The sequence below is a fragment of the Heterodontus francisci genome, chromosome 9, assembly GCF_036365525.1.
Source record: "Heterodontus francisci isolate sHetFra1 chromosome 9, sHetFra1.hap1, whole genome shotgun sequence".
In the NCBI taxonomy this organism is placed as follows: Eukaryota; Metazoa; Chordata; class Chondrichthyes; order Heterodontiformes; family Heterodontidae; genus Heterodontus; species Heterodontus francisci.
This window is the reverse complement of record NC_090379.1, coordinates 30,109,026-30,134,456: the sequence shown is the minus strand read 5'-3', so window position 1 is coordinate 30,134,456 and position 25,431 is coordinate 30,109,026. Positions and strand designations below refer to the sequence as shown.

Sequence of the window (25,431 nt, the reverse complement as noted above, 5' to 3'; positions counted from 1 at the left end):
CAACATGGAGGGCATGTTAAACCTACAATATTCAACTCGACTTATTTTCCATGATGTGGAATTTCTTTGATCTCAGTCGCAAAGTAACCCCTTTCCTTCGCAAAGTGTTTGTGACACTTTTGTTATATGCTTTAGAATCTTCAATACCACTTCCAGCTAGATATTTATCCAGCTGTTTTGCTTGTAAACCTAAAATTAATAGCTTTTGTTGAGACTCTCTTCAACATATCACTATTCTGTGGGAAAAAAAGTTCCCTCTAATCTGTAGATTTATTAAAGGTGTGTTGTGGTAGTCTTCATATTTCTAGGTTCTGTGGCTATAGTCCAAGTTAAACAATCTATTTAAATCTACATTATCAATGCCTGTCAGTATTCTGAAGACATGGATTATAATTTAAGCTACTTTCTTCAAGTGGAAACTAAAACAACTCTGTGAGGCCCTCCTCATAACTGAGAATTTCATGACCCAGAATAATCCTTTTCAATCTTCTGTCAACCCTCACCAATGCATCTATGTCCTTTTGGGAGTAAGGTGCCTACTATATTATAATTGTCGATAGATCATTATTCCTGCCATAATGAAAATAAGTTGCTTGACCTTATGTAATCAATATTTGATAAAGCTTATGGGTAAGTTTTACATTGACTAGATACATTCAATAGGTAGCTTGACTCCTTTTCTACTTTCCACATTTTTTAAAATTAGCGTCCATTCATTATTACACATTTTTGTGTTTCCTGTTTCAGTGTGCCTTACAATTAGTCACATTATATTCCATCTGCAGATCCATGGCCTCTCTGCTTAATTATGTCAGATCCCATTGAATGAGATGTCAACTTGCCTCAGTTGGCAGTATTCTGCAGTCAGGTGATTGTAATGCAGTACTAAAGGAGTACTGCACTGTCAGCAGTTCAGTTCTTCAGGTGAAATGTTAAACTGAGTCTATTGGTTCAAGAGACATTAAAAGTGCAATAGTATCACTTGAACAGGATAGAGTTCACATTATTCACATTCTATTCCATCTGCAGTTCTATATCCACTTAATTAGCTCAGATTTATTCAGATGGAGCAAATGGTGCAGGAATAAATAGGGCTGGTTGAGTTCCTAACTTATTTATGCTATTTGTGACTATTGATACCTAAAATTTAACCCCACCACTGAAAACTTGTACAATATTTCTGTAATTGAAACACAGAAATGCCAGTCTTGAATCTATTTAAGGAATTATTTTTGTGTGGATTGTTTTACTGTATACTTTGAACCAATGGCGACATGAGGAAAAACTTTTTAAGTAGCAACTAGTTAAGATCTGGAATGCACTCTCCGAGGCTGTGATGGAGGCAGATTCAACCATAGCTTTCAAAAGGGAATTGGATAAAGCACAGGGAAAGGGCGTGGTGGAGGTGTGGGGTGGGGGGGAGGTGGTTGCGCGAGGGAGGGAAGCTGCATCTAGTTGAGTTGCTCTTAGAACTGTCATGAATTCGATGGGCCAAATGGCCTCCTCCTGTGCTGTAACCGTTCTATGATTGGTTTTGCTCAGATAAGCTTTTGCAATCCCCATGGAACAGCTTCATTTTGCTTCTATGTTTAGTTTCTGCAGACAAGGTTCCACCATTCTCAGAAACCCTTGTGTAGCTTTTTCAAGTGGCTGATTCTTTGTGCCAGGGAGTTCAACTCTGGACACTGAGCCCAATCCAGTACTCGCCTAAAGCATGCACCTTCCAACATCTCTCTCAACATGCAAACATAGAAATTATGAACATAGGCCTTGAAAATTAAGGACTAAGTTATAAGAAATAGGAGCAGGAGCAGGCCATACCACCCTTCAGGCCTAATCCACCATTCAATACAATCATGAATGATCTTTTAACTCAACTCTATTTTCCCGCCTTTTCCTCTTTTCCCTTGATTTCCCTAGATTTCAAAAATCTATCGATCTCAGTTTTGACTATACTCAAAGCATCCATAGCCTTCTTGGATAGAAAATTCCAAAGGTTCACAACCTTGAGTGAAGAACTTCTTCTGCTTCCTGTCTTAAAAGGCAGACTCCTTATTCTGAGGCAGCCTTTGAGCAGTTACCCTGTCAAGCCCTCTCAGAATTTTATATTTTTCAATGAGATCACCTCTCATTCTTCTAAATTTCAGGGAGTATAGGCCCATTCTACTCAATCTCTCCTCAAAGGACAAACCTTTTATCGCAGGAATCAATCTAATGAATCATCATTGCACCCCCTCTAAGGCTAGTGCATTCTTCCTTAGGTACAGAGACCAACTATGCACAGTACTCCAGGGGTATCCCACCAAAGCTCTGTAAAATTACAGCAAGACTTCCTTACACTAGTGCACTCCACTCCCTTGCAATAAAGGCCAAAACACCATTTGCTTCCTAATTACCTGCTTTACCTGGATGTTAACGTTGTGTTTTGTGTACAATGAGACCCAAATCCCTCTGAACAGCATTTAATAGTTTCTCACCATTTAAAAAAATTCTATTGTTCTATTCTTCCTACCAAAGTGAATAACTTCACATTTCCTTATATTATACTTCATCTGCCACCTTCTTGCCCACTTACTCAACCTATCTGTATCCCTTTGCAGGCTCTTTTCATCCTTCGCACAGCTTATTTTCCCACCTAGTTTTCTACTGCCAGCAAACATTGCACTCAGTCCCATCATCTAAGTCATTAACATACACTGAAAATAGCTGAGGCTCCAGCACTGATCCCTGCAGTATCAGTTAGTTCGTTACAGTTTACCAACCTGAAAATATACTGTTTATTTTTAGTCTCTGTTTTCTATCCATTAACCAATCCTCAATCCATGCTAATATATTATCCCCAACCCATGAGCCCTAATTTTGTGTAATAACCACATGTGGCACCTTATTGAATGTTTTTGGAAAATCCAAATAACACCACATGCACTGGTTCCCTCCCCCCACACCTTGATCTACCTTAAATAAAAATAAGAAATGCTGGAACCACTCAGCAGGTCTGGCAGCATCTGTGAAAAGAGAAGCAGAGTTAACGTTTCGGGTCAGTGACCCTTCTTCAGAAGGGTCTTTTCACAGATGCTGCCAGACCTGCTGAGTGGTTCCAGCATTTCTTGTTTTTATTTCAGATTTCCAGCATCCGCAGTATTTTGCTTTTATTACCTTGATCTACCTTGTTAGATACAACCTCAAAGAAAGTGAACAAATTTGTGAAACATGATTTCCCTTTCATAAATCTGTGTTGACTGTACATAATTATATTATGACTTGCTAAATACTTTCTTGTCACATTCCTCGTAATAGTAACTAGCATGCTCCCTACTACTGGTGTCAGACTGACTGACCTGTACTACCTGGTTTTTTCTCTCCCTCTCATAAATAGCAGTTTCACATTTGCCACCTTCCACTCCTTGGGCAAAATCCTGGAACTCCCTTCCTAATCGCACTTATGGTGTACATACACATCAAGGGCTGCAGCGGTCCAAGAAGGCAGCTCACCACCCCCTTCTCAAGGGCAATTAGGGATGGGCTATAAATGTTGGCCTGGCCAGTGATGCCCACATCCCATGAACAAATTTAAAAAAAAATCCACTGGGACTGTTCCAGAATCTGGGAAATTTTGAGGATCTTTGCATCCTCATTGGCTACAGGTGAGGTCCCAGAGGAATGAAGAATAGCCACTGGTGTTCCTTTGTTTTAGAAGGGTAGCAAGGATAATCCGGAAAATTATAGGCCGGTGAGCCTTACATCAGTGGTAGGGAAATTATTAGGGAGGATTCTTCGGGACAGGATTTACTCCCTCTGGAAACAAACAAACTTATTAGCGAGAGGCAGCATGGTTTTGTGAAGGGGAGGTCGTGTCTCACTAATTTGATTGGGTTTTTTGAGGAAGTGACAAAGATAATTGATGAAGGAAGGGCAGTGGATGTTATCTATATGGACTTCAGTAAAGCCTTTGACAAGGTCCCTCATGGAAGACTGGTACAAAAGGTGAAGTCACACGGGATCAGAGGTGAGCTGGCAAGATGGATACAGAACTGGCTCGGTCATAGAAGACAGAGGGTAGCAGTGGAAGGGTGCTTTTTGAATGGAGGGATGTGACTAGTGGTATTCCGCAGGGATCAGTGCTGGGACCTTTGCTGTTTGTAGTATATATAAATGATTTGGAGGAAAATGTAGCTGGTCTGATTAGTAAGTTTGCGGACGACACAAAGGTTGGTGGAGTTGCGGATAGTGATGAGGATTGTCAGAGGATACAGCAGGATATAGATCGGTTGGAGACTTGGACAGAGAAATGGCAGATGGAGTTTAATCCGGGACAAATGTGAGGTAATGCATTTTGGAAGATCTAATGCAGGTGGGAAGTATACAGTAAATGGCAGAACCCTTAGGAGTACTGACAGGCAGAGAGATCTGGGCGTACAGGTCCACAGGTCACTGAAAGTGGCAACGCAGGTGGATAAGGTAGTCAAGAAGGCATATGGCATGCTTGCCTTCATCGGTCGGGGCATAGAGTATAAAAATTAGCAATTCATGCTGCAGCTGTACAGAACTTTAGTTAGGCCACATTTAGAAAATTGCGTGCAATTCTGGTCGCCACACTACCAGAAGGACGTAGAGGCTTTGGAGAGGGTACAGAAGAGGTTTACCAGGATGTTGTCCGGTCTGGAGGGCATTAGCTATGAGGAGAGGTTGGATAAACTCGGATTGTTTTCACTGGAACGACGGAGGTGGAGGGGCGACATGACAAAGGTTTACAAAGTTATGAGCGGCATGGACAGAGTGGAGAGTCAGAAGCTTTTTCCCAGGGTGGAAGAGTCAGTTACTAGGGGACATAGGTTTAAGGTGAGAGGGGCAAAGTTTAAAGGGGATGTGCGAGGCAAGTTCTTTACACAGAGGGTGGTGAGTGCCTGGAACTTGCTGCCGGGGGAGATGGTGGAAGCAGGTATGATAATGACGTTTAAGAGGCATCTTGACAAATACATGAATAGGATGGGAATAGAGGGATACGGTCCCTGGAAGTGCAGAAGGTTTTAGTTTAGGCAGGCATCAAGATCGGCTTGGGCTTGGAGGGCCGAATGGCCTGTTCCTGTCCTGTACTGTTCTTTGTTCTTTATCACTACCTCTGCAGCTACTTCTTTTAAAGGCCACCAGACCCAGAGGGTGTCAATTTCAGCTTTTTGTCCCATTAATTTCTCCAGTATTTTTTCTTTACTGAACTAATTATTAGTAAGGAAAATCATAATTGGAAGGTCATGAGTCTTTAGAACTCTCTTCCTCAAAAGGCATTGGAAGCAGAGTCTTTGAATTTTTTTTTATTCGTTCGTGGGATGTGGGCATCTCTGGCTAGGCCAGCATTTATTGCCCATCCCTAATTGCCCTTGATCTGAGTGGCTTGCTCGGCCATTTCAGAGGGCATTTTAAGAGTCAAAGAGTGCTATGGGTTTGGAATCGCATGTAGGCCAGTCCCCCAGGTAAGGACGGCAGATTTCCTTCCCTAAAGGGCATTAATGAACCAGATATGTTTTACACCATCGACAATGGTTTCATTTTCATGATTAGACTAGCTTTTTAATTCTAGATTTAGTAATTGAATTCAAATTTTACAATCTGCCATGGTGGGATTTGAACCCACATTCCCAGAGCATTAGCCTGGGCTCTGGAATACTAGTCCAGTGACAATACCACTACACCACTGCCTCCCCTTAAATATTTCTAAGGCAGAGGTAGATAATCAAGGGGGTGAAAGGTTACTAGGGGTAGGCGGGAATGTGGAGTTGAGGTTACAATCAGATCAGCCATGATCTTGTGGAATGGCGGAGCAGGCTCAAGGGGCTGAGTGGCCTACTCCTGCTCGTAATTTGTATGTTTGTATGTTTATTTCGCCACATGAAGCACCATGAATGGTCAAACATCCTAATGTTTTCATTATTGGTACTACGATGTTAAGGGATTTTACTGTTGTAATGGTTCCACAAATCCAAATAAAGGAAATTTCAGTTTTATCTGCCAATCTGAAATGCTTAATTTGTATATTCACACTTTTTCAATTGGAGGATTAGTGCCTTGTTGTATTTTGATGTTATGTGCATTTATGTGCATATCTGTCTCAAAACTCAATATCTTGTTCCTCTGTCTATCTGAGGAATGTGAAGAAACGCAACTTAAACAATTCAGAAATAAAAACAGAAAGTGCTAGAAATCCTCAGCACCTCACGCAGCATCTGTGCAGAGAGAAACAGAGTTACCGTTTCAGGTCAATAACCTTTTGAAACTTGAAACGGTAACTCTGTTCTTCTCTCCATAGATGATGCCTGACTTGCCGAGTATTTCCAGCATTTCCTGTTTTTATTGCAGATTTCTAGCATCTGCAGTATTTTGCTTTTATAAGCATTTCAGACATAGTTCAGAAATTGTAGAGATCGGGAGCTTTATCAAATAATACGATCAATAGTCTTAAACATGGAGAACGTTTTAAAATCCTGAAATGCAATCCCAATTTCAGGTGGGCAAAGCAGAATTGAAATTCATTCATCTTGATTAAACTGAAATCGTTAATAAGTGTACTTTAGAGAGCAGGAAGGCTGGCTGATTTCCCCATCCAAAATATATGAGGTCAATTTCATCAATTCATTTGTTCCACAAACTGAGGTTAGCTAACTCCATATAAACTTTACTTAGAATTATAGAAATTACACCACTGAAATAGATAATACAGCTCACCCGGTTTATGCCAGTGTTTATGCTGCACACAAGCCTCCTCCCACCCTACTTCAACTCTCCATACCAACATAACCTTCTATTCCAGTCTCCTTCATGTACTTATCTAGCTTCCCCTTAAATGCATCCGTGCTATTGACTTCAACTACTCCTTGTGGTAGCAAGTTCTGCATTCTAACCACTCTCTGTGTAAAGAGGTTTCTCCTGAATTTCTTACTAGATTTATCAGTAACTAACTTTATATTTATGACCTGCAATTTCAAACTCTTCCACAAGTGGAAACGTCAGATTGGTAATAGAATCTGGGACCATCTAGCTCAGTACCACACTACAAGGTGCATTAAGTTCATAAAACAGTTTGTCCACAGTACAGTGGATTGTTACAAATTTACACTCTTGGTTTGAAGTATCACAGACTGGAAGCACATATTGGGAGCTTGGAAAAGACAGACAGACTTGCATTTATATAGTGTCTTTCATGGCCACCAGATGTCTCAAAATGCTTTACAGCCAGTGAAGTACTTTTGAAGTGTAGTCACTATTCTAATAGAGAGAGAGATATAGCACTGAAACAGACCCTTCGGCCCACCGAGTCTGTACCGACCAACAACCACCCATTTATACTAATCCTACATTTAATCCCATATTCCCTACCACATCCCCACCATTCTCCTACCACCTACCTACACTAGGGGCAATTTACAATGGACAATATACCTATCAACCTGCAAGTCTTTGGCTGTGGGAGGAAACCGGAGCACCCAACGGAAACCCACATGGTCACAGGGAGAACGTGCAAACTCCACACAGGCAGTACCCAGAACTGAACGCGGGTCGCTGGAGCTGGGAGGCTGCGGTGCTAACCACTGCGTCACTGTGCCGCTCCAATGTAGGAAATGTGGCAGCCAATTTGCACACAGCAAATTCCCACAAACAGCAATGTGATAACGACCAGATAAACTGTTTTGTGATGTTGATTGCAGGATAAATATTGGCCAAGGCACTTGGGTTAACTCCCCTGCTCTTCTTCAAAATAGTGCCATGAGGTCTTTTACACCCACCTGAGCAGGTTTTGTGCAGGGAAGGTCATGTCTTACCAACTTAATAGAATTCTTTGAGGAAGTGACAAAGTTGATTGATGAGGGAAGGGCTGTAGATGTCATATACATGGACTTCAGTAAGGCGTTTGATAAGGTTCCCCATGGTAGGCTGATGGAGAAAGTGAAGGCGCATGGGGTCCAAGGTGTACTAGCTAGATGGATAAAGAACTGGCTGGGCAACAGGAGACAGAGAGTAGCAGTGGAAGGGAGTTTCTCAAAATGGAGACGTGTGACCAGTGGTGTTCCACAGGGATCCGTGCTGGGACCACTGTTGTTTGTGATATACATAAATGATTTGGAGGAAAGTATAGGTGGTCTGATTAGCACGTTTGCAGACGACACTAAGATTGGTGGAGTAGCAGATACTGAAGGGGACTGTCAGAGAATACAGCAGAATATAGATAGACTGGAGAGTTGGGCAGAGAAATAGCAGATGGAGTTCAATCAGGGCAAATGCGAGGTGATGCATTTTGGAAGATCCAATTCAAGAGTGAACTATACAGTAAATGGAAAAGTCCTGGGGAAAATTGATGTACAGAGAGATTTGGGTGTTCAGGTCCATTGTTCCCTGAAGGTGGCAACGCAGGTCAATAGAGTGGTCAAGAAGGCATACGGCATGCTTTCCTTCATCGGACGGGGTATTGAGTACAAGAGTTGGCAGGTCATGTTACAGTTGTATAGGACTTTGGTTCGGCCACATTTGGAATACTGAGTGCAGTTCTGGTCGCCACATTACCAAAAGGATGTGGATGCTTTGGAGAGGGTGCAGAGGAGGTTCACCAGGATGTTGCCTGGTATGGAGGGCGCTAGCTGTGAAGAGAGGTTGAGTAGATTAGGATTATTTTCATTAGAAAGACGGAGGTTGAGGGGGGACCTGATTGAGGTGCACAAAATCATGAGAGGTATAGACAGGGTGGATAGCAAGAAGCTTTTTCCCAGAGTGGGGGATTCAATTACAAGGGGACACGAGTTCAAAGTGAAAGGGGAAAAGTTTAGGGAGGATATGCGTGGAAAGTTCTTTACGCAGAGGGTGGTGGGTGCATGGAACGCATTACCAGCGGAGGTGGTAGACGCGGGCACGATAGCGTCTTTTAAGATGTATCTAGACAGATACATGAATGGGCAGGAAGTAAAGAGATACAGACCCTTAGAAAATAGGCAACAGGTTTAGATAGGCGTAGGCTTGGAGGGCCAAAGGGCCTGTTCCTGTGCTGTAATTTTCTTTGTTCTTTGTTCAAACGGGGTCCTTTTTTTGCATCTCATCTGAAAAACAGCACCTCCAACATTGCAGCATTCCCTCAGTACTGCACTAGAGTGTCAACCGTGATTTTGTGCTGAAGCCCTGGAGTGGTACTTGAACCCAGAACCTTATGATATGGAGACAAGAGTGCTACCAACTGAGCCACAGCTGACACCTAGAAATAGTAGTCAGTGGGAGTTTCCATTCATTCAAAAGAATGGATTAAAAAAAAATCAGGTGAGGTGCACTGCGCCTGGATTCTCAAAATGTACCAGGTCCATGTTGGAAACACAAAATCATAACTGTAGTTTTCACATTCTTTATTGTGTTAGATAAAGTATATGGTGTAGTTTTGTTAAATATTTAATTTTAACTAGGATAAAAGTTGAATTAAATACGTTAAATTTTAAAAAAAATCACCTGGGGAAAGAAACCATTTTGGTTTCCAGGTGCTGTTCCTTGACAATTATCTGAAAGCTACGTCAGGGGGTCTTTGTTTAGTATTCATTGGGACTCTTTGCCGCAGACTACTTCCTGCCCCTGTTTCAAGGTCTTACTGTTGACTATGGTACAATGAAGGTCTTTTATTTTGGCCTTGTGTAACCTTGCACAGCAAATTCTGAAATCTAAACAATTTATCATCACAAACTGAACAGTATGACACCTGGTCAGTTGAAAGTAAACATATGACACAGCAAGCCAGGTAGTTCAGACCATCTGTAGGTTAACCCTTTGACTGGAAATTTTTTTTCAAAAAGCTAAGTGCAAAGATTTTCCACATTTACAGCATCTTGGGGAAAATGCAAATACTTTTCTAGTCCAGTTGTTGAGCTTACAAATGGGGGTGGAGAGGGGGTTCCATTGGAGGTCTCTATTTTGAATCTCCTTACTGCCAAATAAAGTCTTCCTTTGAGCAGTTTCTCAGCTTTAGTCTACCCATCTGTCGACTTCCTAACAGTGCTGGTACCCAGTTAACAGGATTGTAATGCATAATAGACCACTATAGGAATTGGACGTTTTAAAGCCCAAGCTAATAGCCTCTGGAATGCCTTGCCAGCTGGTGCAGTGGGTGCTGGCTGTCTGCATGTTTTCAAGATAGATCTTGGCCAATTCTTGGCTGGGGCAGAAATCACATCATATCGAAGGCGCGTGGATTAACAGATAGAAATGCATTATCAATGCGATCTCCTGGACTGGTTTTGTTTTAGCGATAAAGGGGCTGGAGTAGGACGATGTTATGAAGACAGAAGTCAGCAGTTTTTCTATGGAGATGACATGGAGTCAGCGCTCAGCTGACAGGATTGCAAAATTGCACCTGGTTCAACCCGAGATGGTTATGTTTCCATGCTTTATTAACCATACTTGAAGCAATCACCAGATCTGGCTTGACCACATTAAGCGCTAATGAGTTTCAGTCTCCTCTGCCAGAACTGCCACAATCATCCTGGCTGAACACTGAGAAGACTACAGCCATTGTCTTTGGTCCCCAACACAAACACTATACCTTTATCACCAGTTCCATCCTGTCCCATGGCCATTGTCTTTGGCTGAACCAGTTTGTTTACATCCTCAGCAACATGTTCAACCTTGAGTGGAGCTTTCAACGACATATCCTTTCTATCATAAAGACCGTCAACTTCCACTTTTCTGCTAAATATTCCTTTCCATTTGTTCACTCAGCCATTGTAAATGACCTGCACCTCGCTTTCCCTGTCTGAAATGCACATCCTTGCCTTTGACACCTCTAGACTTGATTACTCCAGTGATCTCATGACTGGTCTTCCACACTCCATAAATGTCAGCTTACTCACACAACAACTCTTGACCTCACTGGCCTACATCTCCCAAGACCTCAAATTTAAAATTCTCATCCTTGTGTTTAAAACTCTCCATGGCCTCACCTCTTCCTATCTCAGTTCCCACCTCCAGAACTACAACATACCCTAACTCCCATACTCTCCATTTCTCTCACTATGGCCTCCCTTTAGTCCATCATGGGCAGCCATGCCTATGTCTCACTCTTTGATACCTCTACGTCACTCTACCTGCATCTCTTCTTTTAAGACTCTCCTTAAAACCCACTCTTTTGACAAAGCTTTCAGACACCAGTTCCAATCCATTTTTGGCCCATTTTCTTACACCTCTATGAAGCATCTTAGGAGGCTTTTCTATGTTAGACCGCTAACTAACTGTAAGCTCTTATTAAATATCGCTAGTTACCACCAATAGAACATTAGTTAAGAAAAGCAACTGTTCCTATGGCATAAAAACAAGTAATCAGAAATGAAAGAAAATTGATATTATCTTCTGCAGTTCATAATAAAAGAAAAGCCTCGACATAAAGGAATACAGTACATCATATTGCTTAGAAAGAATGCAGCTACTTTACTTGACTTAACACAGCACTGTTTGTTTACTACTGCACCTTAGTGAAACTGCTATCAAGACCTTAGCTCATGAGTACAACAAGGGCCGCATACCAATAGATTATCAACAGATGATAAAATCAAATCAGTTTACATTTATTCTGTGAAAGGAACCTGGATAAGGGTAAAACTACTATCATATTAATTAACATGCTTGATATTTTTCACAAGTAGATTTGCCTTGCAATGCTAACAGCTGTTCCCACTCTTTCAGAATAGCATCTTGTACCCCATTTACACCTTTGCTGCAGATTCACACCAATTTTTCACACATAGATGGTATCAGTTTATTTATTTCCATTGAATTTTGGAATTTTTAAATATACTTGTCACTTGACCATGCAGTTGTCTGGAGCTGCAAAGACTTATGAGTTAGATAACTAAACTCTAAAAATGAGAGATGCAAGTCTCTTATGGATTGCAGCTAGGAGAGCAATGCTCTCCAGCAAAATTTCATGTTCCTTAAATTATGCCACGAAAATTAGCAAACAAATCCTTTGTTCAACATTTTAATGCAAGAATGACCCCAGTTATTTTGAATTGATTAATGAGTTCTGTTTAAAAGCAAACAGAGGAGTTGTATGCAAATGTATTGGCAGGAAGGAATAAAGCCACCATGTGGAGCTCCTTCTAAAATTTTCCCTGGTTGCTCACTCAGCACAACCTTAATGTCCTTATTTTATTTTCAGTTGAGTTTGAGGCCCCATTTCTCAATCTATCACCAAGATTGCATATTTCTACATCTGCATCATCTGCCTGTGCACTTACCTAAGCTCTCCTCCACCACCACGAAAACAGTCAGCCCAATCCTCTTCACCTCCAGATTCAACTCCTCCAATTCTCTCCTTACCAGTCTCCCAAGATTTTTTAAATTCATTCATGGGATGTGGGTGTCACTGGGAAGGCCCATCCTAATTGCCTTGAGAAGGTGGTGGTGAACCACCTTCTTGAACGGCTGCAGTCTGTTTCATGAAGGTACTTTCACAGTGCTGTTAGGGAGGGAGCTCCAGGACTTAATCTAGCAACGATGAAGGAATAGCAATATAGTTCCAAGTCAGGGTGGTGTGTGACTTGGATGGAAACTTGCAGGTGGGGATGCTCTCATGTGCCTGCTGCCCTTGACCTTCTAGGTGGTGGAGGTCACGGGATTGGAAGATGCTATCGAAGATGCCTTGATGGGTTGCTGTATTGCATCTTGTAGATGATACACACTGCTGCCAGGGTATGCTGGTGGTGGAGGGAGTGAAGGTTTAAGCTGGTGGCTGTGCTGCCAGTCAAATGGGTTGCTTTGTCTGGGTGGTATTGAGCTTCTTGAGTATTGTTGGAGTTGACTCATCCAGTCAAGTGGAGAGTATTCCATCACACTCCTGAATTATGCCTTGTAGGTGGTAGAAAGGCTTTGGAGAGTCAGGAATGAATTTTTAAGGAGAGAATTGGAGGAGCTGAATTTGGAGGTGAAGAGGACTGGGCTGACTGTTTTCATGGTGGAGGAGAGCTTAGTTAAGTGCACAGGCAGATGATGCAGATGTAGAAATATGTAATCTTGGTGATTGATTGAGAAATGGGGCCTCAAACGCAACTGAAAATAAAATAAGGACATTAAGGTTGCGCTGAGTGAGCAACCAGGGAGAATTTTAGAAGGAGCTCCACATGGTGGTTTTATTCCTTCCTGCCAATACATTTGCATACAACTCCTCTGTTTGCTTTTAAACAGAACTCATTAACCAATTCAAAATAACTGGGGTCATTCTTGCATTAAAATGTTGAACAAAGGATTTGTGTGCTAATTTTCGTGGCATAATTTAAGGAACATGAAATTTTGCTGGAGGGTGTTTCTCTCCTACCTGCAATCTATAAGAGACTTGCATCTCTTATTTTTAGAGTTAGTTATCTAACTCATACTTCTTTGCAGGTCCAGACAACTGCATGGTCAAATGACAAGTATATTTAAAAATTCCAAAATTCAATGGAGATAAACAAAACTGATACCATTTTTGTGTGAAAAATTGGTGTGAATCTGCGGCAAAGGTGTAAATGCAATAGAATATCAAGCCTTTCACCTGCTTTTGTAGCCACAGTATTTATGTGGCTGGTCCAGTTAAGTTTCTGTTCAATGGTGACCCCCAGAATGTTGATGGTGGGGGATTTAGCGACAATCAAAGGAAGGTCGTTGGACTCTCTCTTGTTGGAGATAGGCATTGCCTGGCACTTGTGTGGTGCGAATGTAACTTGCTACTTAACATCCCAAACCTGAACATTGTCCAAGATTTAGAGATACAGCACTGAAACAGGCCCTTCGGCCTACCGAGACTGTGCCGACCATCAACCACCCATTTATACTAATCCTACACTAATCCCATATTCCTACCACATCCCCACCTGTCCCTATATTTCCCTACCACCTACCTATACTAAGGGCAATTTATAATGACCAATTTACCTACCAAACTGCAAGTCTTTTGGCTTGTGGGAGGAAACCGGAGCACCCGGAGAAAACCCACGCAGACACAGGGAGAACTTGTAAACTCCACACAGGCAGTACCCAGAATTGAACCTGGGTCGCTGGAGCTGTGAGGCTGCTAACCACTGCGCCACTGTGCCGCCCATAAGATTTACTGCATACGAACACAGTCTGCTTCAGTATCTAAGGAGTTGTGAACTGAACCAAACACTGTGCAATCATCAGCGAACATCCCCATTTCTGACCTTATGATGAAGGGAAGGTCATTAATGAAGCAGCTAAAGATGGTTGGGCCCAGGACACTACCCTGAGGAACTCCTGCAGTGATGTCCTGGGGCTGAAATGATTAACCTCCAACAACCACAACCATCTTTCTTTGCACTAGGTATGACTCCAACCAGTGGAGAGTTTTCCCCCGATTCCCATTGACTTTGATTTTACTAGGTTCCATTTGGTCAAATGCTGCCTTGATGTCAAGGACAATCACTCACACTTCACCTCAGGAATTGGGCTCTTTTGTCCATGTTTGGACCAAGGCTGTAATGAGGTCTGGAGTTAAATGGTCCTGGTGCAACCCAAACAGAGCATTGGTGAGCAAGTGCCACTTGATAGCACTGTCAACACTTTGCTGATGAGTGAGAATAGACTAATGGGGGTGTGGTTGCTCGGATTGGATTTGTTCTGTTTTATGTGGGCAGTACATAGCTGGGCAAGCGCCAACCTGTACAGAGTTCAACTCATCCTAGGCTCTTCCACCCACTAAGGTATCAGAAGTGACACTTCTCTATTGCCCCTGTCCTGAACACCTTTATAGGCTCCCTGTTCTCTCAAACACTGAATTCAAAATCCTTGCTCTCATTTACAAATTCTTGCCCCATCCTACGTTCCAAATCTCCTCCAGCTCTAAGTGACACTGATCCTCCACTCTACTGACTCTGACCCCTCCATTCTATCTTCAAACATCTGGATCCTATGCTTTGGAACTCTCTCCCTGAATCTCTCTGCCTCGCTACACCTTTCTCTACCTTCAAACATATTCTCAAAAGTTCTCCCTTTGAACATTGGTTTCAGTCACTTACCCTAAATCTACTATTGCTCAGTAACTTTTCTCCCCTCTGTGAAGCACCTCAGGCTCTTTTTACTGCGGTGAAGCTGCACTGGAAATGAAACTTGTCATTGAGCATTTGTGAACTAATTTTCTCTCAGATGTTTCAAGGCCTGTGAGGGAACATAATGTGGAAATCAATACCTGAATCAAGTGATCACATAAATAACAATAACAACTTCCATTTATATAGTGCCTTTAATGTAGAAGAACATCCCAAGGGAAATAAAAATGGGCACTGAACTACAGAGATATTTGGTGAAATCTTAGGCCCTTTAAAAAGATAATCGGAACCATTTCTGGATCCCAACTCAGTACTTGCCAGCAATGCGGCTGCCGGCGCATTCTGCTGGGAGGCGGCCCCCTAATTGACCACCTTTGTGACCACCGTCCAATTAAGGACAGTGTATGGGTTCTGGAGGCTGCAGCCCCAATTGGGGGGCCTGCAAGCCTTGGAAGCACGGCAGCCCATCGGCAGAGGGAGCACTACCACTGTAGCTTGGCGACTGCAAGGGTGTCTGCAACTTGAAGCACCCTCTGAAAAACCATTAAAATTTTTTAAATTAAAATATGGGCACATCTGCAAGGGCACCCCTGCAGAGGAGAAATCCCTCCACAGGATGACCTGTGGCCGCAGCTGTGGCCCCTTGATCCCTGTGTCTCCGGTGGGAGGGCGACTGAAAGAGGCCTCATGGGCCCCCCAGCCTGCCACTATAAGTCACCTCCAGGCACCCACCAGGCTTTGGCCTTAGTAGGGGGCCCATCCGCTGCCAAGAAGATCCCAGCAGCATCCCCCATCTGCCCACTTAATGATGTAGATTGGCTCTCCCGGGTGGGTAACACTTGCTGATTACACCCCACCTCTGGCAAGATTGGCCAGAGGTGGGAACATGTCGCACTCTAACCTTTCGAGGTAATTTCAATATTTCTTCCCAGTTGCACTATCAAGTCTGCCTCCGTGGCACCAGAAGATTCTGTCTATTTGGTGTGATAAAAAGAAGTGGGCTTTAATAGGATCTTAAATGAAAAGGGAAAGGTTGAGAAGCAAAGGAGGGAATTCCAGAGTATGGGACCAAGGTGGCTGAAGGCACTGCAGTCAATTGTGTGGCAAAAAGATTGGAGGATGAACATGAGGCCAAAGCTGGAGCAAGAATGCAAAATGTTTGGACGGTTGTAGGGATGGAGAAGAATACATAATTAAAAAGGCAGTGAGGCCACTAAGGGATTTAAAAATGAGACTTTGGGGGACTGGGAGTTAATGTAAGTCAGCAATAACATATCTTACATTGCATTTTTAGTTTGACTAGATTGAATTTTACTGTTGCAATTTGATTTTTGGTCAGCCTGTCTTCCCATATGAATATGCCTCACTTAGCTAAGCTTAGAGAACTTACATTAGCAAAAATCAAGGGTTAAGGACTCCCTCTGCCCTCAGTTGAGCCCAGGGGTACTCCTACAATGTAATTGCCTAAAATTGTACAGGGATCTTGAAAAGAACAATGGTAATTTTCCTGTTGTTTACCTAATTAGGACTGTTAGGGCATTTGCTGGCAGGGTTGTCTGCATCAGAGTTGGAAGAATTCCAGCCCCCAGTGACAAATCCCCCCTTTTGTGCCTCAGCAGTGAATCAGTCTGGCAGATGAATCATCAGCAGCCCATTGGAGTACTGCAGACATACATGTCTCAGGTATCAGATTGCTGAGCTGCCACAGAGGATCCAATATCTTATTGCCAGGTAAGTCATTCCAAAGCCAAATTAAACCCATAGAAACTCCACTTACCTTCTCCACCCCTGCCAGCATCAAGTGGCCAGTCTTCCAAATTTAATATGGGCCAGACATTTGAATCTTTCTACTTGATTGAGGACAGTTCTGTTTCAGACTGAGAAGGATCCAAAACCAGCAGACACAAAATGATCAAGTAATGAGAAACTTAGGTAAAGGGCCACAGCTTCAGTGCAAACACTGGCAGATTATGGATGAGTCGGATATAGTAAGCTAAAAGTTGTGACTGAGGCAGAAACTGTCATCAGTCAAGATTGTGTTGGATTATAGACGGAGGAAGGAAAAAGAAATAAAGTGATATGGAAAGCAGGCAGGTCAATGTCACTAGAACTGTCCGCTCACATGGAGGGTAAATGCCAACATGGACTGGATGGGCCAAATGGGGGTGGGTGGTGTGGAATAAATAGCTTGGGAGGAATGAAAGAATAATGTTCAGAGCAGCAATAGCAATAAAAGTATCGATAAAACAGGAAACGACATGTTACATTGTGAAGGGAAAGGAATTGGAGGCTAGTGGTGAGGGAAGAATTGGCTGTCAGTTTAGTTTAGTTTAGTTTAGAGATACAGCACTGAAACAGGCCCTTCGGCCCACTGAGTCTGTGCCGACCATCAACCACCCATTTTATACTAATCCTACACTAATCCCATATTCCTACCACATCCCCACCAGTCCCTATATTTCCCGACCATCTACCTATACTAGGGGCAATTCTATAATGGCCAATTTACCTACCAACCTGCAAGTCTTTTGGCTTGTGGGAGGAAACCGGAGCACCTGGGTAAAACCCACGCAGACACAGGGAGAACTTGCAAACTCCACGCAGGCAGTACCCAGAATTGAACCCGGGTCGCTGGAGCTGTGAGGCTGCGATGCTAACCACTGCGCCACTGTGCCGCCCTTAGACAACAACCATTTCTGGTACACTCTCCCGAGAGGTGCTAGTTTAATCACAGGGCTTTCTTTTATCTGTTATATGGAAAAGTCAAAAAGCAATGAGCTTCATTCACATTGTGAATAATGTTGAGGTCCAACAGAAGCAGTTTCAGAACACTGTTTGTTTGCTTCCCGAGAAGCACCCTACTGCTTGTCTGCTTATTCTCCCAAACTAATTACACAATAAAGCTAATTTCTTCCTGTTAGATAACTACAGCTGAGTTAACTGAAGACTGTGGGAAGCACTAACAAGAAGCTTAATTGTTGACACTGGGACTTGTTAAGCTTTAGTTGACCAATATTTTGAACTACCTATACCCTTAATCAATTAGATACAATGCAAGACTTCATGAAATAAAAAAATTGGTACATACATGCTTGTTAAAGATGAGCACAAATATACCATTATTATAATGTTGCTGCTGAAAAGACTGCAAGCAAAATCTAGTATAGATTGCTAGCCATTTTATGCCTGAATACACAACTTATATTTAGATAGTGTCTTTAACATAATAAAATGTCCCAAGACACTTCACAACGATGTACAATACCGAGTCACAAAAGGAGATTTACATCAGATGACCAAAAGCTTGTTCAAACAGATAGGTTTGAAGGAATGTTTTAAAGTAGGAAATTGAGGTGGAGGGAGGGTATTCCAAAGCTTGGAGCCTAGTCAACTGAAGGTGCAGCCATCAATGGTGGAGCAATTAAAATCAGCAAAGCACAAGGGGCTAGAATTACCGGAGCGCTGAAATCTCACAGGGTTGTGGGGCTGGAGGAGATTACAGAGATAGGGAGGGGTGATGCCATGAAGGGATTTGAAAACAATGATGAGAATTTTAAAATCAATACATGGCTGGATTGGCAACCAATGTAGGACAACAAGCACAGGAGTGATACAGAATGGGACTTGGTGCAGGTTAAGACACGGGCAGCAGAGTTTTCGATGACCTCAAGTTTACAAATCTGATTAATATTATTCCTGTATTATGATGTGTTCAAAACACAGTGCAAGACCATGTATGTTTGAGAAGTAGTGCATTCTAGGAATAGGCGGCAGTGTGATAAAATACTACCTTAAAATCCTTTCATCTCTGAGACTTGTGTTAAATCCAACTCAGGTTGATGAAATGAAAGCCTCTTTATGTTGACTGTACTGTTCCTAACAACAATAAATTGACAATCTCACTCAAAGAACACAAGAGTGACTGATGTGTGGGAAGCAGAGGACAAAAATCACACCAATTGAGAAATAGGGTGCTTTTCTGAGGCTACGGCTAATGGACAATATAGAGGAAACCTTACTGTGCATGAATTATGTACTACACCAGATCTTGGAGTGTTTCATATTGTTACTGTATGATAAAAGCTGGAAAATGTTCCATTCCCTGACATTAATGGAATGGAAAAATAATAGAAATTGCAGGGATTGGCTGATGCAGTAAAATAGACACTGGCCTTTCATTGATGGGATGAAATTTTCTTATGTCTGCCTATTATTGACCACAAGTCATGAGAGTCAGTTGTCAGTGATCGCCAGAGCTGGCGGACAGCCATAAAGGCGAGGCTAAAGAGTGGCGAGTCGAAGAGACTTAGCAGTTGGCAGGAAAAAAGACAGAAGCGCAAGGAGAGAGCCAACTATGTAACAGCCCCAACAACCAATTTTATCTGCAGTGCCTGTGGAAGAGTCTGTCACTCTAGAATTGGCCTTTATAGCCACTCCAGGCGCTGCTTCACAAACCACTGACCACCTCTAGGCACTTACCCATTGTCTCGCGGGACAAGGAGGCCAAAGAAGAGAAGAAGATTAGCAACTTACATGAAATGAGCATTATCTGTCTTGGTCATTACAGGGGCTATTGGCATAATTTGGCACCAATTGACACTAAATCAGCACTGTCACTTAGGATGGTTAACAGGGACAATAGAAAAAAGTCATATTGGTGCTAATAAAGCTATTCGACCAAGATTGGGATTGAGAAACATTGTTGGTGTAGAGTAAATGAGATTTTACTCTCCATCTAACCTGACCTGAGAAGCACAACATTGTGTTCAAAGTGTTCCATTACCCAGTGCTAAAGTCTCATAGAAGTTGCATATTCTGTTAAAATTGTCATGAACACACCAATAGAATTTTAAAGCAGATTTTCCCTACTCTGGTCTCTGGGTGTATTGGACCATGTGGACACAGTACAAAGGAAAATCTGAAGGAAGGAGTGGGCACTAATCAGGGAGCCTGTCCACTTAACTGAATGAATGGAAAATTGGGTGATTCCCTACCAGGTGCGCAATCCATCTGTTCGCTGTACCTAAGCAATCCAATACACCCAGGAAGAGGAAAAAAATCTGCCCAAACACCCAGACATAGAGAGGGGAAGAAACTCAACTTTGACAAGGGGCACAAAATGGGTAGTAGCAGATCAGTCACTTCTTATATACCCCACCTGATTTTCCTTACCAGTAAAGTTAAAATTTAACATTATCCACTACTCTATCCCTTTATGATCCCACGCATGTGTACATAAGTTGTGACATTTTACAGGTATTTATTCATTTTATTTATTTATGCCAGCAGTAATCCTCACATAAGATTACAGAGCTAGTGGGAGGGTACTTACTTGCATGGGACTGGCTCTTGGGGTACTTCTTTGGCACCTACCTGCATCATAAAAGTGGAAATTCTGTCATCTACCCACCTGTGGGGAGGGATTTCCCAAGTCTCTCTTCCTTCACCCCAGTGTTGCTCAGATTGATCCCTGTGCATGGGAAGATCTAGGCAATTAAAATGTTGCTTCATTCCTTCTAGAAGGTTCGGCCCACTGGTGAAGCCTGGATTCTATTGATGGGACCCACAAACACCCTTGGTAAAGAAAGTACGCCTCATCTGACTACCGCTGAATCTTCTTGCAGGACCACAAATGGTAACTCCTGGCTTAGGGAGGCCTGCCTCAGCTCCCGACCCATTACTTGCTCTGCAAGGGGCAGATTGGAGTTCCAACCTTTTGGTGGTAACCCAGAAACTCTCAGAAATGGCATAGACTGGATCTAACTGAATTCCACTGCTAGTCTCCCCCTGATGCATGTGTGTAAGCAACCAGTAAAAGCTCCCATAGAATTTTGGCAGCGTATTATTTGGATTCTATCTCACTGGATCTTGTTGGATCATGGCAAAGAAGCTAAATTTACAGAAATATGAAGCAATACAACTACTGCAAGACCTTAATGTTTTATAATTGTTAACAATGCAACTGGATATATTTTATTTTCAAACTGCACATTCTAAAGCTTTGAAATGAACAACATCTCTTGCTAATCAGATTTAACCCATTCAGGTCATTAATGAGTTGCAGGGCCTACTTCTGCTCCTAATTCGTATGTTCGTATGGCAGCTTTCTGTATCAATCCCATTCATAATGCGTTTGGTTCAACCTGTTATGTACCAGGTATTAATTCCCAACTGTTCTGATATGATTCATTTATTTCTCATTTTTAACTCCTACACATGCATTGCTAAAAATCTCAGTAAGCTGTGTGCCCGTAATAGCAAAGGTGTTGATATTGGAGAACACAACAAGCCAAGTTGGCGATGAAGGAATGTCTAACATCTTAGATGGATGACAGCAGCCGTGTGTATGTTGTAAATATCTTGTGCAATCTGCTGGCTATACAACTGGTATAAAGCTTCTGATGTGCTTTGGTGAAAATGGGTTTGTGCTGATGAATAGAATTGCTCCATTAAATTTTATGGTAACTTTTTTTTAAAATAATAAATCTTTGAAAGTTTACGTACAATATCAGAGACCTACTTGTTCAATTAGTGGAAAACTAAACAAAAAAGGCTTGTGAAATTTATTTTACTGAACAATTTAACTATTGTAAAGTAAATGAAACAAAGGCATCCGGATTGTCACCTCATGTTACACAGTGATGTAACTGCAGGAAGTATTTACTGCAGTTTCTGCTGAAGATACGAAATACAAGTCTTTGACGGGATGCAGGATACCTCTCTCAGTGAACCCATTGCCCAGGACTAAGAGTATCTTCTAATTATGCCCATCACCTGCTGAAAAAAAGGCTACAAGTACTCTTAATGCGTTTCGCTATCTTTAGCACAGACTGAGGCACGTTATGAAGTTCATAGCCAGTCTCACAGCTTCACTGCGAGACAAATAGCTTGAATGTATCAACTCTGAGATAAGCACACTGACAGGCTGAATCGCTGAGAATTAGGATCGATAGAAAATATAACAGTTGACCGTGGCTCGTCGTTTAATGTGTCAAAGGGAAGTGACAAGATCTTCTCAAAACGCAGCAACTTCTGAAAGAAATACAAATAGCGGGCGAGGGGTGGAGAAGAGATAATCGGGCGAGATTCCGATAATAGTTTAAAGAAAGCAGCTTTTGGTATGTGTCCTTTCTGTCGGACACATGAATAAACAAGTCAACAACAGTGAATGGTGGGAAGGAAAACAGGAGCATTTCACAACAGTAATCATCAGACCATTACACACTAGAAGAATTTTGTCATTAAATTCTCTCCACACGTCAGGAGCCTCAAACATAATAAAGCCAGAAAACAAAAGCACAGCACACGACAGGTGATGATACACCTCCCCAGCAGCATCTCTTTAAAATCTCCTGTGTCATCCAGCCATCCCATTGAGATTTCATAGATAGTATAGGCTTGTATAGTTTTATGTACAGGCTGGAATAATCCATGCTGTTGCGCAGGTCAAAAAAGGTAGCAAGAGGAAATTATTTTAAGTCACTTATTAAAGCGTAGCTAGGTAATTGAGGGAACGATGGATTTTGCCTTTCAGCAAGCGTGCCTATGTGCAGAACCAAAATGTATAAATGAAATCATTTTGAACGGCGCAGTGGTTTTAAACGTGAGTATGTGATTAACGTTTAAAAATGAATCAAAACGACACCTATCCCTCAAATACTGAAGTGTTTTGCATCTAAGCTATCATTGTCACAATGGAACATTAAGGATACTTAGCTTGCAAAGTACGAATTGTTTCAAGCCCATTTTTAGCCCTCGGATACAAAATTAGCGGCATAAACAAATGAAGATGATTCGTTCTAGTATCTAGTCAGGCCTTGAAACTTTTTAGATTTGAAAGTTGATTTTTTTTTGGTTTTATGCGTTAACTTTGGTGGAAGAAGTTAATGCTCTCAGGAGGCAGTCAGTTTCTCTTATTTCTGCTGTATCTTGTGTTAATATTTATTGGACTGGATTTGTTTTGTAAATGTGATTTCCTCTTTGGTTTTCATTGGAAGTCAGTTTATTTGTTTTCTGTCGTCAGGGAGATTGTGTCTTTTTCTCCTCCGTTTCACTGTCTGCATGCATCATTCTTTTAAAATAGTTTCATGTTATGTTCCACTGGCTAAACAGGATTATGTTACATGAAATTACATACAATTTACAACACAGAAACCCGCTATTCGGTCCAACTGGGCTGCACCGATACTTATGTTCCACAAGTGCTTCATCTCACGGAAAATAACCTTGTATTCCTTTCTCCCTCATGCACTTATCCAACTTCACTTTAAAAGGCATTCATTCCAGTCGCCTCAACTGCTCCATGTGGTAGCAAGTTCCACATCCTCCCTACTTGAGTAAAAAAGTTTCTCGTGAGTTCTTTATTGGATTTATTAGTGACCATCATATCTATAACCTGTAATTTTGGACTTCCACATTAGTGGAAACATCTTCAGCACGTATACCCTATTAAACCCCTTCATAAATTTTAAAGACTTGTATTAGTTCACCCCTCTTTTATAAAAGAGCCCCAATAATTATAATCGCAGTTGCCAGAGTCAGTCTGGTTGCTTTGGCAGGCAATGATTCTTTTCAGCGATTTAGAATTGCACGAAAGGTCATATTAATAAGGGGACTCAAAAAAAAATACTAGCTCGACTTAATTCTGTTCATATCTTGTTTGCTTTTCCTCTTCCATCAACTACTCTGGCTCTCCTGGACATCTGGGACTAGTAATGAAGACGTTTCTTTGAGCGTTTGCTCATTGCGAGTCTAAAGGGCTTAACCATTGGCAAAAGAACAATGTTCCTGTGGACGATTGCGAACATTTTTTTTAAATTGGAACATTTGTTTCCTTGCCACGGCATATTGGCTCAATTTGAGGACGGTTTGCCACAAAGACTGACGAATAATTTCACCGTTTAAACAATATGTATAACAATTTAAAGCGTCTGGTTATTTCAGTAACCCAACTCCCGGGCAACAAGACTTTGGGTGCTTTTTCTCTTTTAAAATAGTAAAGTGACAGTTCTCTGACCGCCTTTTGCTATTAATACTATTTCTGCATGACATTACAGCCAATAGCTCCTTTTATTTCTCTACTTTCATGGTTTAATTTTCACAGCGGTGTAATTTAACAGGCAAGGATTAAAAAAGACGAAGACTGCAAAAAGCTTGGAAATCTGAAATAAGAACGGGGAAAATACTGGAAATAGACGGCAGATAGTCCAACATCTGGGAAAAAAAGGAATGGTGGGTTCAGGTGTAGATCTTTGGTTAGAATTGTCCCGTGAAAAGACTGCACTTGAAATGCTAACCTATCTTTTCCCTTTCTAACATGCATATGCTCAGCGATTCAGTGGGTATTGGAACTTGAAATAAATGACAAATATTCTGTGTGAATGAACTGGCGTGTTACAGATGGATAGAGAGCACGAGGGGGGGGGGGAACAGGAGCAAGAGAAGGCAATTGAACAGGGAGTTAATTAATCCGATGTTTTTAACAAAAGCTTCAAAGCAATGTCACATTGTCACACTAAATGTCCATGGTAATTATACACAGTACTCGGTTCCACTGATTTTGTGATCGCATAGTGTAACTTGCCTATTAAAAATAAGTACAAAATGCATGATTAAACCTCGACTCCACTACGAGTCTACTAGCAAGCTGATCTATGTTTTAATCTGAAGACTGAGAGCGTGGTTTAACAACCATCTGCCTGATTTCTGAGCAACTCGACTTAATACTTTATGCATGAAGAATGTGCTTGCAGCTTTATCCAGCGGAGAGCAGAATAGTCAGTAATTCAGCACTCCCTCTGCCTCATTTAAGCCAATTTACAACTCCAAGTCATTACAAGCCAAACACTTACCTTAATGATTGCACTAATTCCGATATCAGATAACTGCCCGCTTGCTACACACCTAGAGATCCACTTTACTCTTCTGAAGGGGAAACCTGTTGAGTTCTTGAGAACTGAATGAAGTTCAAGCACTCTTGGATTCAAGACTGAAATGCGAAAACGCCCACTTGCTGATCTCACCAGCTCACAAATGTAACTTAACTCTTCCAGGCCACTCATCGGGCCCTGGCAGTTAGATTTTTTTTTTGCTAGTGCTGTCTCCGATGAGCTCACAGGTGGAGTCGAGTTACACGGTGCTATGCTGTGGCGGAGGATGTTACAGCTCGATAAACGAGCAGCCCATTGTGTCCTTCCTACGCAAAGTAAACTTGACTGAGTTGGAATAAGTCGTACAAAATTACTTTATTTTCTCTCCTTTTAGGAGGAGAAATCTAGTGCTCACTCCACTGCAAAGGAGTTCATAACCTCGTGGGAATATGTGAGTTGTTATTTTACAAGCAGACAATACCATAAAAATTATTTATTAAATGATCTAGTGA

General features: G+C 41.9%; 1 protein-coding gene across 3 annotated transcripts in view; it reads right to left on the bottom strand.

Annotated features, from left to right (window-relative positions):
- si:dkey-87k14.1 (leucine-rich repeat transmembrane protein FLRT2) overlaps positions 1-25,014 on the bottom strand; it is a 56,720-nt gene extending 31,706 nt beyond the window's left edge. The window contains exons 1-2 of one of the 3 annotated variants that reach the window (XM_068038718.1): positions 24,902-25,014; positions 15,021-15,159 (exon numbers count right to left, since the gene is read on the bottom strand). The gene's annotated coding sequence lies outside the window, so the exon portion shown is untranslated. The remainder of the gene's footprint in view (positions 1-15,020; positions 15,160-24,901) is intronic. The other 2 variants (XM_068038720.1, XM_068038719.1) reach the window with 2 other exon arrangements.
- Between the last annotated feature and the right edge of the window lie 417 nt (positions 25,015-25,431).